The sequence below is a fragment of the Oryctolagus cuniculus genome, chromosome 15 (genome assembly GCF_051225735.1).
Source record: "Oryctolagus cuniculus isolate XC-2025 breed Fujian yellow rabbit chromosome 15, ASM5122573v1, whole genome shotgun sequence".
Lineage (NCBI taxonomy): Eukaryota > Metazoa > Chordata > Mammalia > Lagomorpha > Leporidae > Oryctolagus > Oryctolagus cuniculus.
The window spans coordinates 89,097,596-89,116,154 of NC_142881.1; the positions used below are offsets into that span (position 1 = coordinate 89,097,596).

Genomic DNA, 18,559 nt, shown 5'->3' on the forward strand with positions numbered 1-18,559 from the left:
CTTCTGTAGGCTTCTGCATTGAACTCTTGTCGCACGTGAGGGCAGGAACTTGGAAGCACAGCCCCATAACGGTCCTGTCTTTAACTCCTTGACCCCTTCAGCTGTTCTCCATAATAGCTGTGCTAATTGAAATGGCTACAAAGGGTACCCAAGGATTCCCTTTCCTCCCCACCCTCACCAATGCTCACTACGTCTGGTATTTTGATAACAGCCACCAAAACAGATGTGAAAGAATATGATAACGTGGTTTCAATTTGCAGTTCCTGGATGATGAGTGATGCTGAGTGTTTTTCTTATGTTGGTGGACATTTGAGTGTCTTCTTTTGAAAAATGTCTTGGGAAGGGGGCCTCCACTCATTTTGATTGGGTTACTTGCTATCTGACTATTGAGATCTGTTTATGTTTTCTTTTATTTATTTTAGCCCCTTACCAGATTGTGGTTCTCAAATATTCTGTGGGTTGTCTCCTCATTCTATTGTGTGTTTGTGCATGTGTGTGCATAAGCCTTTTAGTATGATTCAACTCCATTTGTCTACTTTTGCCTGTGTTTTTAGGGGCATAACCAAAGAAAAATTCTTTGCAACGATCAATATCAAAAAAGTTTTCCCCGTGTTTCCTTCTAGTACTTTTACTATTTCAGTTCTTACATTTAAGTCTTTGGTTTGACATTGACTTGTCATTCCTTCTTAGTTTTTCTAATCTTATTTTGTTTATTTTTTTTTTTTTTGACAGGCAGAGTGGACAGTGAGAGAGACAGATAGAAAGGTCTTCCTTTTGCCGTTGGTTCACCCTCCAATGGCCGCTGCAGCCGGCGCATCGCACTGATCCGAAGCCAGGAGTCAGGTACTTCTCCTGGTCTCCCATGCAGGTGCAGGGCCCAAGCACTTGGGCCATCCTCCACTGCACTCCTGGGCCACAGCAGAGAGCTGGCCTGGAAGAGGGGCAACCGGCACAGAATCCAGTACCCTGACCAGGACTAGAACCCCGTGCGCCGGTGCCGCAAGGTGGAGGATTATTCTATTGAGCCACGGCGCCGACCTAGTTTTTCTAATCTTATTTTGAACCTCTCAAAGACATCATAAGAAGATTGGCATTTTCACTTGACTATTCCTTCAAACTGACTTAGAAAATTAACTAGGCTTAGTGTTTTCAGTAAGGAAAGACTTTTTTTAAACTAAAAATTTGTGCATTCAATAAACACAGGTGATTCCAGTTTGCTATCTCTTCTTGAGTTGGTTCTAGTCATTTATGTTTCTTATAAATATTGTGATTTCTCCTGAATTCAGATTTTTTGACATAAAGGTGCTCATTATATTCCATTTTCTCTTTAGAATTTCAATTCTACTTGTGATTGTGCCCTCTTAACATATCTGACACTGGTTTGGTTGGGCTTTGTGCTTCATTCATGAATTGTCTCAGTTTTGCTGAAGTTTATGAGTCTAAGAGCTAGTGTCTTTCACTTTATTCTTTCTCTGTACTTGGAAACAGGACCAAGTTAGGGAGCTATCAATGTAGACTCTGCCGTTCGAGACCCAGGGATCAGCAGGTTCCTGTAGACAGCTGGGATGTATGTCCCGCTCTGAGGTCCACTTGGCTTCAACAACTCAACTCTGCCCATGTGTTGCGAAGCAGCCACGGACGACGTGCCCACCAAAGGCTGTGTTCCAACAAAACCTCATGCAGTCAGGTGGCTTTGGCCTGCAGTCTCCATCAAGAGCTGGATCGTCCCTGTAAACCTGAGACCACTTCAAGTTAATGAGTGAACACTGGATGCTGCATAACACTTGGTTCCTCAGTCACACTAATCAAGCTGCAGGCAAGGGTTCATCACCCACAAGCATTCCCATCAACACAGAGCTCTGTGAAGAGTTCATGGGCGCTCCTCAGGCGTACCCGCTGCAGGTGTCAGAATCCCAGCTGTACGTGGGGCTCTCCAAATGCCATGGGACCTTGCTCAGGCCTTGGGCTGCTGCTTCTGTCGCAGGATGAAGCCTATGAAAGGCCACATTTTGTAGAGGAGCTTCACTGCCTCTACTTGCGCCACAACCAGGACAAACACTGGATTTTTTTAATACTTTAATTTTTAAAAATTTTTTAAAATATTTATTTATTCAAGAGGCGGTGTTATAGACAGAAGAAGGAGAGATGGAGAGGTCTTCCATCCACTGGTTAACCTCCGCAGTTGGCCTAAACGGCCAGAGCTGCGCTGATCTGAAGCCAGGAGCCAGGAGCTTCTTCCTGGTCTCCCACATGGGTGCAGGGGCCCAAGGACTTGGGCCATCTTCTACTGCTATCCCTCGCCAGAGCAGAGAGCTGGATCAGAAGTGGAGTAGCCGGGACACGATCCAGTACCCATATGGAGGAATGCCAGGGCTGGGATGTGGTTGAGCTCCCAGCATCTGGACCAGCAGCAAGAGTTGCAAGAAGACAGCACCCAGAGAAATATCTGGAAGCGAAGAGGTCCCAGGTGGTCCCTCCACCGGGAAGGTCTTTGTGGACCCTGGACAAGGAGGATGGCGCTCTCCTTCTCTCTTTGGCCTGGGAACTCACGTGAAGGGCAGGAGCTGTGGGAAGATGTGTGAGGAAACCAACCCATCCTTACATTCCAGAGGGTTTTTTTTGTTTGTTTGTTTGTTTGTTTGACAGGCAGAGTTAGTGAGAGAGAGAGACAGAGAGAAAGGTCTTCCTTCTGTTAGTTCACCCCCAAGATGGCCGCTATGGCCAGCGTGCTGCATTCATCCGAAGCCAGGAGCCAGGTGCTTCTTCCTGGTCTCCCATGGGGTGCAGGGCCCAAGCACCTGGGCCATCCTCCACTGCACTCCCGGGCCACAGCAGAGAGCTGGCCTGGAAGAGGGGCAACCGGGACAGAATCCGGCGCCCCAACCGGGACTAGAACCCTGTGTGCCGGCGCCGCAGGAGGAAGATTAGCCTAGCCGGTCCACTCCAGAGTTCTAAGGTTCATCACAGTGTACGTAAATCAAAGCTCCGTAGAACCTCTGTCAAGTGAGGAATTGCCAAGTCTCCCTCCAGGATCTTAGAAGGAGCGGAGAGATATTCACCAAGTAAATGAAAGGTTTCCTCCTAATTGCTATCATCCGTATCCTCTCTCTCTCTCTCTCTTGCTCGCTCTCTCTCTCTCTCTCTGCCAGCCCCTGCACCGAGTCCTTTGCATCCACTAATTCTGAGCCTACACAGGAAAACAGCCACGTTTTATAGAATCGACTTACTGCCTTTACCAAAAGAACAGTTGTGGTGAGAAAGTCAATTCTCAAATCATCCAGTTCAACTATGTGGCAGCTAAGGGTTTTACTAGAAAATACAGCCAAGGAGCCTCAACCACACACAGGCAGGTGTTGCGCCTGCAGCCACTGGGTGCGGTGGCACAGCTGCCCCGCGGAGACCCGCTGCTCTCCGGCCCGGCTTCCGGATCCACAGGGCTGACGTGCTCAGTCCTTGGAATAACCCAGAGCTCCCCGGCTCTTCCTGACATTGGCAAGGGCATGCAAAGGCATCCATTCTGGCAAAAAGGTGCCCATCTGAGGTGCTGGAAGCAGCTCCCTGGGGCCAATGACCAGCTCGGCCTTACCAGAAGGCGACAAAGCGAGCTCTCTGGGATCAGCAAAGCTGGGCCTGCTGCCTTCCACCTGCCTCAGCCACACTGCCCCTGGGGTCCGCCTGGCCTTAGCCTCCCAGGCAGATTCTTCCTGATGATTCGTTCAGCATCCGGGATAGCGAATTAACCCTCGGGAAGAGCAGGGTGTTTTGATGGCGGCCGAGGCTTGGGTGGGGCTCCGAGGAGGTTCCCATGGGGCAGGTGCTTGGTGCAGTGTTTGGGATCCGTAACAGAGATCCTGGGTTTGAGTCCCCCATTCTGTTCCCGATTCCAGCTGCCTGCTGATGTGCAGCCTGGGAGGTAGAAGGTGATGGCTCAAATACTGGGGTCCCTGACCCGCATTGGGAGAGACACAGATGAAGTCCTGGGCTCCTGGGTTGGGAGGGCTGAGACCACCTCTAAAGTGATCAGGGTACAGGCAGGACTTCCGGGCAGGACTTTGCAGTATAAAATACTGGGCTTCTTCTGAGGCCGTTACATTCTTCTCCAAAGCAACTTCTGTTTTCCTTAGGCCCCTCTCACACACATGGGCCAATTTCTTTTTTTTTTTTTTTTTTTTTTTTTTTTTTTTTTTTTTGGACAGGCAGAGTGGACAGTGAGAGAGAGAGACAGAGAGAAAGGTCTTCCTTTGCCGTTGGTTCACCCTCCAATGGCTGCCGCGGCCAGCGCGCTGCGGGCGGTGCACCACGCTGATCCAAAGGCAGGAGCCAGGTACTTATCCTGGTTTCCCATGGGGTGCAGGGCCCAAGCACTTGGGCCATCCTCCACTGCACTCCCTGGCCACAGCAGAGAGCTGGCCTGGAAGAGGGGCAACCGGGACAGAATCCGGTGCCCCGACCGGGACTAGAACCCGGTGTGCCGGCGCCGCAAGGCGGAGGATTAGCCTAGTGAGCCGCGGCGCCGAATCGGCCAATTTCTAACTTCCTGCCCAACACCGGGAGCCGGGAGATGGGTTTCCACGCATGCTTGCTCTGGCAGTCTCCTGAGCAGCATCCTGAACAAGGTCTAGGCTGGCTCAGGGGCCCCCGTCACAAGAACTTGCCTCTCTCTACATGGGCAGGAGGTGCTCATCCAAGACACCCTATCCGTGCACAAAAAGCAACCAACGGCACAAGGTACCGCACATGCTTGTTGCTGGTGAGGAGGGAACCATCAAAGACAAATCAAAGCAAATTAAGTGTACCTTCCAAGGAAAACAAACCAGGTCAGATTCCTTTCCAAAAATGCATCAACAGGGGCTGGTGCTGTGGCAGAGTGGGTTAGGTCACCATCTGCAGCGTTGGCATCTCATGTGGGTGCTGCTTCAAGTCCCGGCTGCTCCACTTCCGATCCAGCTCCCTGCTAATGCACCTGGGAAAGCAACGGAAGTACTTGGGCCTCTGAATCCATGTGGGAGAACTGGAAGAAGCTCCTGACTCCTGGTTTGGGCCTGGGTGCCATCTGGGGAGTGAGCCAACAGACGGAAGAGCTCTCTCTGTCTCTCTCTCCCTCTCTCTCTGTAACACAGCCTCTCAAAAAAATAAATAAATCGTTGGTGTTTAGAGCATGACTTTCAGGGCAGTGTTTCCTGATTGCCCGTGGGCGGGATCCCAGCCCCGGGAAAGGGTCCTGCAGAGTTCTGCAGAGTTCCAAGCACCAGCAAGCCGCCTGGATCCTCACAGAAACCCACCTTTGCATAGCTCAGGCCCATTGCCCAGCTACCTGGAATCATTTACAGGTTCATTCGAGAGCAGATGAACACGGGTGAATTCTATAAGGAAGTGAGTTTTCAGTCCTACGGTGACCTTGACCATCTTCAAAGTCATGTTGGAGCCCAGCCTTTAAAGCACGCCCACGGAGGTTACGCTCAGTCTGACGTCACAGTTACTCTAAGCGGTGCGAGAGGACTCAGCAGACACGCAGGATGCTCTCGCCATGAAAGGCAGGGCAGCAGAAAAAATGCAGGAAAGCAAATGCCCTCCGCAACCCCAGCAGAGACTTCCCAGATGACCGGATTGCAGCCCTTGGCTCAGAAGACGGCACAACTCGGGAGTGTGGCAAAGCCGCAGTAGGAGATGGGGCCCCGGGGGGCCCCAGGGACAAGGTGGTGAGGACGCCCTCAGGGTCTGCAGTTAAAATTCTGTCCTACGGCCTCTCTGCTCCCTCGGAGGGCCCGATGAAGTCACACCAGGGCAGTCAGGAGGAAACACAAGAACTGAAAATATCCTCGCGAAAGGAGCCAATGCCAAAACTCACACAAGGACTTAATCACCATAGCATGGACGGCAGAAAACGAGGCTTTGGTCAGAAAAAGTACATGTTTCCTACTCGCCACGCATCCCCAGGTTTGATTTTATGTGCAGCCTTTTAGCCTTGTTTGTGATCAGATTATCTTCTTTTCCAACTCTTCTAAGCTTCATGATCTATATTGAACTCTGAATTCTACAGCAGCACCAAGAAACATAGCAGCCGGCCTCTCTCTCTCTCTCCCTCCCTCCCTCCCTCCCTCCCTCCCTCTCTCCCTCTCCCTCTCCCTCTCTCTCCCTCTCTTCCCCCTCTCCCTCTCTCTTCCCCCCCTCCCCTTCTCCCTCTCTCTCCCCTCTCCCTGTCCCTCTCTCTCCCTCTCTCTCCTCTCTCTCTTTCTCTCTCTCCTCTCTCTGTCAGTCTCCTTTCAAATAAATCAGTAAATCATTAAAAGAAAAAGAGTAACCACCAGGTGCCCACATTTCTTCCCACATCAAGGAGGACTTGTTAAACAGGGGTTGCCAGAGCCACCTCAGGGTGTCCCATAGAAATTATATGACAGGGGCTGGCACTGTGGCATAGCAGGTAAAGCCACCACATGCAGTGCCAGCATCCCATATGGGCACTGGTTCGTGTCCCAGCTGCTCCACCATCCAGCTCTCTGCTGTGGCCTGGGAAAGCAGTAGAAGATGGCCCAAGTCCTTGGGTCTCTGCACCCATGTGGGAGACCCAGAAGAAGCTCCTGGCTCCTGGCTTCTGATCAGCACAGCTCCAGCGGTTGCAGCCAATTAGGAAGTGAACCAGCGGGTGGAAGACCTCTCTCTCTCTCTCTCTCTCTCTTTCTCTCTCTCTCTCTGCCTCTGCCTCTCCCTGTAACTCTGCCTTTCAAATAAATAAATAAATAAATCTTTTTTATTTATTTATTTGACAGAGTTATAGACAGTGAGAGAGAAACAGAGAGAAAGGTCTTCCTTCCACTGGTTCACTCCCCAAATGGCCACTACAGCCAGCACTGCACCGATCCAAAGCCAGGAGCCAGGTGTTTCTTCCCGGTCTCCCATGTGGGTGGAAAGGCCCAAGCACTTGGGCCATCCTCCACTGCCTTCCCAGGCCACAGCAGAGAGCTGGACTGGAAGAGGAGCAACCGGGACTAGAACCCAGCGCCCATATGGGATGCCAGCGCCGAAGGTGGAGGATTAACCAAGTAAGCCACAGCGCCGGCCCCAATGAATAAATCTTTAAAAAAAAGAAAAGAAAAGAAATGCCATAATGTTTAGATCATTCACAGGGTTTCACACACGCACGTGCGCGCACACACACACACACACCCTTCACACACTGGGTTGGGAGAAACCCCGGAATATGAAAGTCTTCAGCTGCACTCTCAAAATGAATAGGTTCCCAAAACTGTTGAAATCCTTACTTAAGGTATACTAAGCTGATCTTCTGTATACTAAGATAATCGAAAATGAATCTTGATGTGAATGGAAGGGGAGAGGGAGTGGGAAAGGGGAGGGTGGTGGGTGGGAGGGACGGTATCGGGGGGGAAAGCCATTGTAACCCATGAGACGTACTTTGGAAATTTATATTCATTAAATAAAAGATAAAAAAAAAAAAATGAATAGGTTCCCAGAGGCAAGTGAGGGAAGCACATTTGAAAGAGGAGGAAGCGCAGGACCTGTCCGACGACGGACTGCTGCAAGAGACAAAAGACCTGACCGGGATATGGCTGTGTCCGCTTAGTCCTCAGCCCCTTGTTGCGCACCTGTCTCTGGGACACCCTACTGATGCCAGCGCAGCTGCATCACAGGATGCATCGACCAAGGAATCCAGGAGCCTGAGCAAGGCGTAAGTAGCTGGGAAGCCTTGCGTGCAGAGACATTAGAAAGTCCCCCGGGGGTGATCCTGTGAGTGCTTCACAACCCCGAAGACTTTGAACGCTAAGTTGATGGACAAAGCAGTCCCTACAGGAAAGGAATCCCCCAGGGACTGAGGGACCTTGAACTTACTGAGCGACTACTGTGTGCCAGGCACAAGATTCGGTGCCTTCGTGCTACACACTTACATCTCACGATGGGGACGTGGAGGGAGGCCCCAGACGGTGCGTGAGTGCCATTGACATGCACCTGTTGAGTGCAGGAGGTGCGCCTCACAGGGTCCGGAGGGGGTGACAGGAGAAGGCGGGAAGTGGACAGCGTCCCGCATTGCTCTCCTGTCACCAGGAGCCCCTGGGAGTTCAGAGGTCCAGGAGCTTCTCACACACGTGCCTTAACCAACTTGGGCTGCTAGATCAAGGACTGCCCTCTCACTCATACTTCTCTGCCTTCTCTAATTCCGTCCTGGGACCACTTTCCCCTTAACCAACTTGGGCTGCTAGATCAAGGACTGCCCTCTCACTCATACTTCTCTGCCTGCTCTAATTCCGTCCTGGGACCACTTTCCACGAGCTGATCTCCTCCTTCTCCTCCTCCTCCTCCTCCTCCTCCTCCTCCTCCTCCTCCTCCTCCTCCCCCTCCTCCTCCTCCTTCCCAGCCCCCCGCCCCTCTCGTCCCCAGGTTCCTACTGCAAGCCCCTCACCCTGCTACAGTGAATCCCATCTGCTCTGTGTGTTCTTCCAGGGAAAAGATTACTGTCCTCATGTCTTCCAAAGATCGGGGACCAGAGGCTAATGATCCCACATCTGCTGTATTTCAAAAGTGAGTTGGACAAGGCGGGGGTATCACCTCCAGCCCACTCTGCAAGGTTCTCTACATTCTTTGAGCTCACCCTGGGAAGGCAGGAACCACCCTGTTACCAGACGCAACCTGTTTCTGCAGGGCCCCCGACAGCCAGCGTATGGGAAAGATCTAGCAAGAAGACACGGCACCAACCTCAGTCAGACCAAGGGCCAAGGAAATGGTCTAAAATGGCTATAAGAAGCAAAACTCTCAAGTGCAGGAAAGGGACAGAGAAGTGCTTAGAAAATGCACAGCACTTGGTCTGGCAACTATGACGCGGGCCAGGACGCCCGGGGCCCACATGAGAGCACAGGGATTCGAGTCCCCGCTCAAGGTTCCTGTCACTGCAGCCCCTGGGAGGCAGCAGTGATGAGCCAAGCATCTGGGCCCTGCCGTCCACAAATGGGAGACCCAGATGGAGCCTGTGGCTCCTGGCTTTGGCCTGGCCGAGCCCTGGCTGCTGTGGGCATCTGAACCACGGCATGGACAATATTTCTTTGCTCTGTCTCTCTTTCTCTCCCTCTTCCTCTCTCCCTCCCTTCCTTCCTCCCTCCCTCCTTCCCCAGATTTAACAATAAATAAGTAAATAAATAAAAATGCATGTCCCCAAGAGGCTGAAGGAAGAGATATCAAAACCAGAGCCCCTGTCCGCTGGGTGAAGGGCAAAGCCTGCCCTCCCTGCCTCCACCCTCCAGCCCCAGCAGTTCCCGGGGGTGCGTGGGTTCACCCCCAGCGAGGTCAATCAACCCAAGTCCCCCAGGACAAAACCGAGTGAATCCCTGCCTGCAGCTCCCTTCAACCACCTACGCAAAATGTAAAAGCCTAATGGGACAGAATTCAAATGTTTTGCAAAACTAAGGAATCCTTAACAGGGCCAACTTCACAAATCACAGACTGATGCCTGGAAGAGAAAGAGACGCTCTGTGCTGTTTGTTTGCAAACACTGATGACTCCAAACTTAGCCCAAGTCTGGGGTTTTCAGCTAATCTCCGTAATTCATTTATTGAAATGCAAGCGGGCATGTGTTGGAAAAAATGCAAATCCTGCATAAAGCTTGCAAAAACACACAAGAATAGTGAATCTGCTCCCCTAAAAAAACCAGACCCCAAACTCCGTGCAGGAGCTGCTCACACCACGGGCTGCTTGGTGCTTGGTCTGCGCCTCTCCGTTTCTAGCAGGAGCACCCAGAACTCTGGTTTCTGAATCCAGATTTCTTTGCTGTATTTCAGCACACACACCCCCACTCTTTCTTAAAACCGCATTGCATTTTGATTCAGGGAAGAGTGAGAAGGCGCTTGCCAGAACCCCTATAGACTGACGCCTGGGGGGCTCGCAGTGTTTTTATGCCTTCCCAGAGAACACCGCCCCCTCGCTTGCCTGCTCTTCCACCCGCATACTCTTCTTGTCACTGGGCTACATCCTTGGAGGAGCACCTGGGAGGGGAGGACCCAGGGTCTGCCCAGGGTGGATTCCTGTGTTGGAAATGACTAACTTGCTAAGGGCACTGGACAAAGGCACACTCTCACCCCTGTACGACAGGCCTTTCCCCCTGATGGGATACACAGCTCACGGGTGAACCACAGAACATCTTTTTATCTTTTGTTTCCCAGCCTTTCCTGTCTCTGGACTGTCTGTGCAGGTTCGGTTCTTCCTGTTGAGACTCCGTATTTTGGTGATGGATATGTAAGCCCAGACTTTAGTGACTTTTTTTTTTTTTGCCCCCTGACAAGTTTGGCAAATCTTTATCCAGCCTGACCTTGTCTTTCAATTTGATCTCTGCCATTTTTTTCACCTTTGGTGAATTTTCATTTTATTCTTATGTATTCCTATCCATTCACTTTTCCTGTGTAGTTTCTGAGTCTTGTTTTGCTTTAGTTACAAAGGCCTCACCCACTCTCTTGAGAGAAACACAAGAAGACGGAAATAAATGGAGAGACATATTTCTGTCTGGGAGAAGTCGTCTCAGATTATGTCACATAGTAATAATTAATTTAATGAAATCATGATAAAAATTCAAACGTTTTCCTTTCTGGGAACTTGGTGATTGTTTTAGAAGAATAACCAGAATAAACAGAGGGTTGGGGGTAACGTAGTGAGGTTGGCCCTGCCAGATGTTAAATCCTAGGAGATTAAAACCCAGTGGGCTACATGCAGAAATAAAGAAATGGAACAGGACAGAATCAAGAAAGGCAACCAAAAACTAAATGGAAACATTGGCTCTTATAAAGATGATACTGCGGTGCCACAAATAAGCACTCCCTCCAGCAAGAGCTCCAGAGGGAGGCGGGGGGAGAGAAGTCTCACCAAACTTTCCTGTAGCTCTGGCAAATACATGGGGATAAAAGTACCAGCAGATAATGTATTTTTATAATGCTGGGATAAACAAAGCCTAAATCTGCACTGAATGAGCTAACAATGAAGGAGGCTATGGAGGAAGCTGACTGTGAACTGTGAAGACTTCTGCAAAGTCACCAGCATCAAGGTCAAGGCAACACAGAGGCACAGGGGAGAAACCCAGATGGAGCTCCTGGCTCCCGGCTCCTGGCTTCAGCCTGGCCCAGCCCTGGCTGTTGTGGCCATTTGGGGAGTGAACCAGCAGATGGATGGAAAACCTCTCCTTGTGTGTGTGTGTGAGTGTCTCTCTCTCTCCTCTCTCTCTCTCTCTCTGTAACTCTTTCAAATAAATAAAATAAATCTTTTTTAAAAAGAAATGTAGAGGTGGGTATTGGGACCCAGTAGGTTAAGCTACCACTTGGGACTCCAACATCTCCTATAGAGTGCCTAGTTCAAGTCCAAGCGACTCCGATTCTCATCCAGCTTCCTGCTAATGTGCCTGGGAGGCTTCAGATCATGGTTCAAGTACTTGGGTTACTGCCATTTCTATAGAGGACCCAGGTGAAGTCCCTGGTTCCTGGCTCTGGCCTGGCCTAAACCCTGGCTGTTGTGGCCATTTGGGTAGTGAACCAGCAGATGGAAGACCAATCTCTCCATCTCTCTCTCTCTCTCTCTCTCTCTCTCTCTCTTTCTCTCTCTCTCCATTCCAGATAACGAAAATTGGAAACGTACAAGGTCATCAAGTCAAATACACTAGTTTTACAAGCTGAAGAGAGACGTGGACGTGTGTGGCAGCTGTTTGTATCCGTTTTATTGCCCAGGAGATGGGTTTTAAAAATGTGTTTTGAGGCCTGAAGCTGCCAGGGACTTACAGCCCCACTGGTTTAGACATCTGGTAAACCTGGAGAATGGCGGTAGCAGGCAACACACAGAGGGACGGTCACACAGCAAGACAGGAAGCAGCCAGAGACACAGGAAGCACACAGCTTACACACCAGCCTCTCCTGGGACGTGCCTTCAGAGGGCAAGCATCGTGACCTACAGGCCTCCTACCGGGCTCTCCTCCTGGTTCAAGTCTCCACCCTTAATCCATTAACCGTTAATATAAGACTTGGTGGTTTAAACACGAGTTTGGGGAGCTACAGCCTGTTTAAACCATAACAGTATATGTGTATCACAACAATATCTGGACACAACTCCAACAAAGCAATGGTTACATCACAAGATAGGTACCCCTCCACTTGTCCATGTCACACAATGTGTGTATGTGAGAGGCATCCACATGTATGCATATATGCATGCATAACATGTAGGAACACATGCTTATTTATGCAAATATGTGCGTGTGTGGACATAAGTACATGTATGGAGTGTGTATGTGTATGTGCATGTGTCCTGGAGACATTCTCCCACCAGCACATGTGTGTATCCCCACACACATACAGCAGCATGTACAAGGGCATCCTACCATGATTTATAACAAAAGGATACCTATCTTAGCAGTGCATGTAAGTTGCCAATTTGTTCGCTCAGTGAAAGAGTTAACCTATACAAGTTAGGTCTACACACACCTGGATGAACAAAAATCAGAAACAAGACCAAAATTGAAAAGCACAACAAAACACACGATGATTCCATTTGCCTGTGGATAATATAGGCAAACGTTGCAAAATTACTGCCATGCATGTTCAAGACTTACGCTAACTCGAGAAATGCAGGACACTGGGGAGAAGCAGAAGCAACCGGGGTGCAGCCTTCAGGGTCTGTCTCTCACATTATCCTCCTTAAAAACTCTGAAACGAACTGGCAAACCATTCACACGCTTACAGCTAGCAGGGACACAGCTCTACGTGAGTTTTGTTTTGTTGGGATTTTTTTTTTTTTGCTTTTTTTTCTGTATGTTTTAATGATAATGCAATGTCCTATTCATCTCCTTCTGAAAGCGTGCGTGTATTCTGTTTGCATGCATATATATTTACACAAGTAAACACACTGTTTCTTCTTCGTATCACGGGTACTAGCTTGGATTTTTACCTTCCCCCCCCCCATTTGTCTCCCCGCCCTCAGGCAGGGCATTCTAACTGAGAATTACGCTCACATAACCGTACACAAACACGCACTCATCTTTGGCTACTTGTGTACATACACACCATACTTAGTGCCTATGTGGTACTAAGTGATAGGAAATAGATTCTTTGAGGATAGTTTGGCTGCCCAAAGGATCACATTATACATGCTCTCTCATTTTGCTTTTCCCACTCGACAGCCTCAGATGGAAATTCCTCCCTTGAAGGCCCCTCCCCTCTCTCTACCTGCTGCGTAATAGTTTGAGACATGAACATAATTACTTAACGGCTCGCTAGCTGAATGGTGCTTTGAGTCCCGTGTTGAGCCCAATGAGACAGCGCTGAGAAGGTCTCTAACTGAGAGCCCTCGTAGGCAACGAGCCCTAGAACCTAGCTACAAGTCTTAAAGCTCTCCCCGTCGTTATGGCAGGAAAGGCCGTGGAGTAGATTTCAAAGGATCAAGTCTTCCCTTGTTTATTTGAACTCTTCTTTCCATTGCTTTTTCAGGTGACTCGCGAGCTGAATACACAGAGCTCTTGGCCACGGCCCTGCTCTCTCATTCTTAGTCTTCCCTCCCTCAACATTGTTGGGACAGTTGAAGGCAGCAATGATCTCTTCTGCCCTTGTAAGATCCTGGTGCTTACAGGACTGAATTCATGTGAACCTTCATTTTTCAAGCATGGTCACCTCCATGTCTTAAAGGATGATGACTTTGTATGTATTAAGACATGCACAGGCCGGCGCCGCGGCTCAATAGACTAATCCTCCGCCTAGCGGCGCCGGCACACCGGGTTCTAGTCCCAGTCGGGGCGCCGGATTCTGTCCCGGTTGCCCCTCTTCCAGGCCAGCTCTCTGCTGTGGCCCGGAAAGGCAGTGGAGGATGGCCCAGGCGCTCGGGCCCTGCACCCCATGGGAGACCAGGAGGAAGCACCTGGCTCCTGGCTTCGGATCAGTGCAATGCGCCAGCCGCGGCTTGCTGGCCGGGCCGTGGCGGCCACTGGAGGGTGAACCAACGGCAAAGGAAGACCTTTCTCTCTGTATCTCTCTCTCTCACTGTCCACTCTGCCTGTCAAAAATTAAAAAAAAAATAAAAAAATAAACAATTTTCAAAAAAAAAAGACGTGGAGCACTTTTCATCTAACAATTTAGGTCTTCTGCCACATTAAGAAAGTTGGAAAAAAATCTTTCCTGGGAGCGGCACAGTGGCCCAGAGGGTTAAGTCGCCGACTGCGACTCTTGCATCCTTACTGAGTGAGTGCCCGCTCGAGTCCCCGCTGGCGGCTGCTAATGCACGTGGGAAAGCAGCAGAAGATGGCTGTGTGCTTGTGCCCTGCACCCACGTGGGAGACCTGGGTGGAGTTCCAGGCTCCTGGCTTCACTTGAGCCCAGCCCCCGCCATTGCAGCCATCTGGAGAGAGAGCCAGCAGGTGCAGCGGTCCGTGTGTGGGGACACACGCTTGCCTGTCGCTCTTCAGCCATCGCCTCCAGCGTAATGGCTACAGTCTCTTCCGCACCACGTCAGTTCCGGTCAGCTCAGCCGCCTGAAGTGCTGCGAACTCTTTGCCACGTACTAATTCTCCTCCCAGCTCATGCTGTGGCCTGCAGGTTACAGGGTCTGGAATGGATTTCTTTGGAAATATCAGTTATGCCTTGTTTCAAATTCTCTCATTTAGGTGAGATTTTTAGGTCACCAACTTGGGCAAGTGTTCCTCCAAAAGGATTTTTCAGCTGTTTCCTAATTGTTTAGGCGAGAGAAGATGTAGAACATTTTCTTTCTGGTCCTGTTTTTCTTTGCTCTGCTGCTCGATTTTTTTAGAGCCTTCAGTCCAGGTCTGCTGTCTGCCCTCAAAGAGTTCAAATGAATTATCCCCGGGGCCGGCACTGTGGCACAGCGGGTTAAAGCCCTGGCCTGAAGCGCCAGCATCCCATATGGGCGCCAGTTCGAGTCCTGGCTGCTCTTCTTCTGATCCAGCTTTCTGGATTCTGGCCTGGGAAAGCAGTAGAAGATGGCCCAAGTCCTCAGGCCCCTGCACCCACGTGGGAGACCCAGAAGAAGCTCCTGGCTCCTGGCTTCAGATCGGTGCAGCTCCAGCCGTTGCAGCCAATTGGAGACTGAACCAACGGATGGAAGACCTTTCTCTCTCTCTCTCTCTCTCTCTTTCTCTGTAACTCTTTTTTTTTTTTTTTTTTTTTTTTTTTGACAGGCAGAGTGGACAGTGAGAGAGAGAGACAGAGAGAAAGGTCTTCCCTTGCCGTTGGTTCACCCTCCAATGGCCGCCGTGGCTGGCGCGCTGCGGCCGGCGCACCATGCTGATCCGATGGCAGGAGCTAGGAGCCAGGTGCTTTTCCTGGTCTCCCATGGGGTGCAGGGCCCAAGCACCTGGGCCATCCTCCACTGCACTCCCTGGCCACAGCAGAGAGCTGGCCTGGAAGAGGGGCAACCGGGACAGAATCCGGCGCCCTGACTGGGACTAGAACCCGGTGTGCCGGCGCCGCTAGGCGGAGGATTAGCCTAGTGAGCCGTGGCGCCGGCCATAACTCTGTCTTTCAAATAAATAAAATAAATCTTAAAAAAAAATGAATTATCCCCATTTTTCTTGATCCTCATTTCAAATGCTTCCAATTTAATTTTAAATCAATGGATTTTTTTAGCACTAACTCATTGCATTACATTTTTAGTGATGCTGTGAAAATTAAGATACACTAGCTTAGCTTTTGCAACCTATTTAAATACTATACCACCTCCCATAAAATGCGGAAATTCTGCAACCATATGGGTCTGGGACAATACTGACTCCTACACTTACTCAGCATGGGAACTTGAGTGTTCTGCTCTTCTTTTTAAGACTTAGTCTATTGCATTTGAAAAGCAGAGAGTGACAGAAAGAATGGGAGACACAGAGAGTGGTCTTCCATCCTCTGGTTCACTCCCCAGATGGCCACAGTGGCTGGGACTAGGCCAGGCTGAAGCCAGGAGCCAGGAACCCGATCTGGGTCTCCCACATGGGCGCAGGGGCCCAAGCACTTGGAACATCTTCTACTGCCTCCCCAACCTTGTTGGGAGGAAGCTGGATTGTAAGTGGAGCAGCTAGGACTCAACTCCTATTTGGGATGCAGGCCCCAGGCAGCGGCTGAACCCGCTGCACCACAACACCAGCCCTCCTCTGCTCTTTCAACACAATGAGAGGACAAGTTGACTGCAAAAAAAGCAAATAACACAAGGTTTCAGGAGGTCACTGAGAAATTCCGACAGCTCCCTGCTCACATGCCACCTTCTACCCTTGACTGAGCCGGTCTGGTCATCAAAGGGTTAAGACAGGCACTTGACAGCATTGTTAAAACCTCAAATATTTTTTTGGTTTTGCAAGAATGACAACTCTCCGGTTTGTTGGGCCCACAATAACCTATTAAAACTGAATTTTTGGACTCCAACGGATCAATGTAAGGTTTTTAAACGCTCAATTTTATCACAGTTTAGCGGCAAGTTCATGGAACAGAAAGGAGTGCCTCTTTATAATGAGAAGAACCCTGAAATAGGAGAGAATTATAAAGGGCAAACAACCCTAAACAAAAACAAAACAATCTTTACCTTGAGAATCAGACCTTGGCTCCTTCCTCCAGGAAGTCCTGTCTTAATCCTTTCAATGATCCAAAGTCTAAAAAAATTTAAAAAATAAAAAACCTGCATTAACACCTGAGCGGGAAACCTGAGTGTCTTGAACTTCCTCTTTACCAGTGAAATTTCTCAAGTTCAAGAAGTAAAGGCAAAAAAACTTTCGATGGAGGAGGAAAAAAAATACAATGGCGACAACAACAGACTAAACATCCTAATAAAATATCCTGCCCTTTGTGTGCTTGCCTGGACATGCACACGCGTGTCTCTCCCACCACATGCCAAAGATAACCATGAACCCTCCACACATACCTGGCTGCTCCTACCCCAGCGAACATGCAAACATCCTTGTTGTTTTGCCATGGCTTGGTTTTATGGCCATTCCAGAACCGTGCTCAGTCGGCAAAAAAAAAAAAAAAAAAAAAAACAGGTCTGGTGAATTTGCCATCCCCTTTTGCTTATGTAAAATAGCTCCCAGAAATGGAGCTCAGCTAGTTGGCCGCTGGTTTATTTAAGCTCTGATGGAAGATGAAAATAAACAAGTATTAATCCTGAGAACTTTTCTGCGGAATTATGAAAACAGTCTGTTATAAAACACATCCAGATGTCAGCCAAGACGGAGGCCGTTAGAATAATAGCTCCGAGGAAAATCAGCACAGGTCAGCCAGGCGGGCTGAGGCCGAAGAACGCCGAGATCCGAGAGGCAGGCAGGGCACCGCCCGCCGCCAGCCCGGAGCTGCTCTGTGAGGCGTAATTGTTTAAATGATCTCTAAAAAAGAATTTATGGGTCGCACGGATCAACAGATTTTCTTAAAAGATTAATTTTGTCACAGCTTAAGGGCAGTTTTATGGGATACAAAAAAAAAAAAGAACGTCATTTCATGATGACAAGAAACTTTAAAAAGAGCAAAAAAAAAATTTTTAAGCTTCCCTTGATTTGGGCCATTATTAAATTTTTAGATCAGTGAAAAAAGAAAGTTTAAGGACCTATAAAAATTGTCCTGTTGCTACACTAGCTCAATTGTTCAAAGATACACGTGTAAGGAATTAGCTGGAACATTTCACATGAAAATCTCTGCAGCAATCTGTAGAATACAGCGTTAGTTCAACAGATGAGGGCACACGGCTATGGCAGATGCGGAGAGGGACAGTAGGCCGGCTGTGCAAACACATCTGACTACGGAAAAGAAAGTGAGCAAGACCGACACGCGTCACTATCTAGCCATCTCGCTATTAATCAGGCCATCTGGCCATGTTTCCCTGATTATCCATGCAGAGAAAGTTCTAGAAAGCAGGCCATGTGCACAGGCTGAGGGCGGAGGAGTCTTTTCTTCTCGTGTTACACTTTTTGATGGTGTTTTTAATGTTTTGCCTTGCGCAATGATTGCTTTTGGAAAACTTGTCCCTCAAAAAAAAAAAAAAAAAAAAAAAAAAAAAAACACGTAGTTTACAAGAGCAGGAGCGAGAATGAGGGAGCCACAGAGGTGCACGGCTAACAGGCAGCAGCGGGCCTGCGGTTCTCAGGAGGAAATGGGACAACCCCCCCCCCCCCCCATGAGCACACCAGCTCTGGAACTGTTAGAAGTCACACAGTCACCATGAGAGAAGTAGTTATACCCATTATGCTTTCTCCAGTGAGTGAGTAATTGCCTGAAAATAAAACACCAGGCTATTAGCTCTGTCCAGAACCTACTGTGGGGCTGATGGCTAATAGCAGCTAATTGGCCTGATGCCCACTTCTCTGAGAAATTTACTTTTCCTGATCTTCTCTGCCCATTGGAAAGCGCTGAAGCATGTCACTGCCCCCAGGGGCCCTCCTGGCTGCGCCTGGGGACTGAGGCTGCTCACGCGCTGTGTGTTCCAGGTGGAGCAGCACGGTGGTGGAGACTTCTAGGGCCATCTCACTACTGGACTCACAGAAGCTCCCAATGGGAAGAGGGCACCCTCCCTGGAAGCCGGGAGGCGGGGGAGGTGTCTGCTTCCTTGGCAGGAT

The 18,559-nt window shown here is 49.6% G+C and overlaps 1 long non-coding RNA gene across 8 annotated transcripts in view; it reads right to left on the reverse strand.

The window, feature by feature from the left end:
- The window catches only part of LOC103345535 (uncharacterized), an 82,262-nt gene extending 65,029 nt beyond the window's left edge, over positions 1-17,233 (reverse strand). For 2 of the 8 annotated variants that reach the window (XR_016221859.1, XR_016221856.1), the window contains exons 1-2: positions 16,879-17,233; positions 16,543-16,609 (exon numbers count right to left, since the gene is read on the reverse strand). This is a non-coding gene — a long non-coding RNA (uncharacterized LOC103345535). Of the gene's footprint in view, positions 1-1,333; positions 4,964-16,542; positions 16,610-16,878 lie in introns of those variants that run through there. The other 6 variants (XR_016221857.1, XR_016221854.1, XR_016221858.1 and 3 more) reach the window with 6 other exon arrangements.
- Between the last annotated feature and the right edge of the window lie 1,326 nt (positions 17,234-18,559).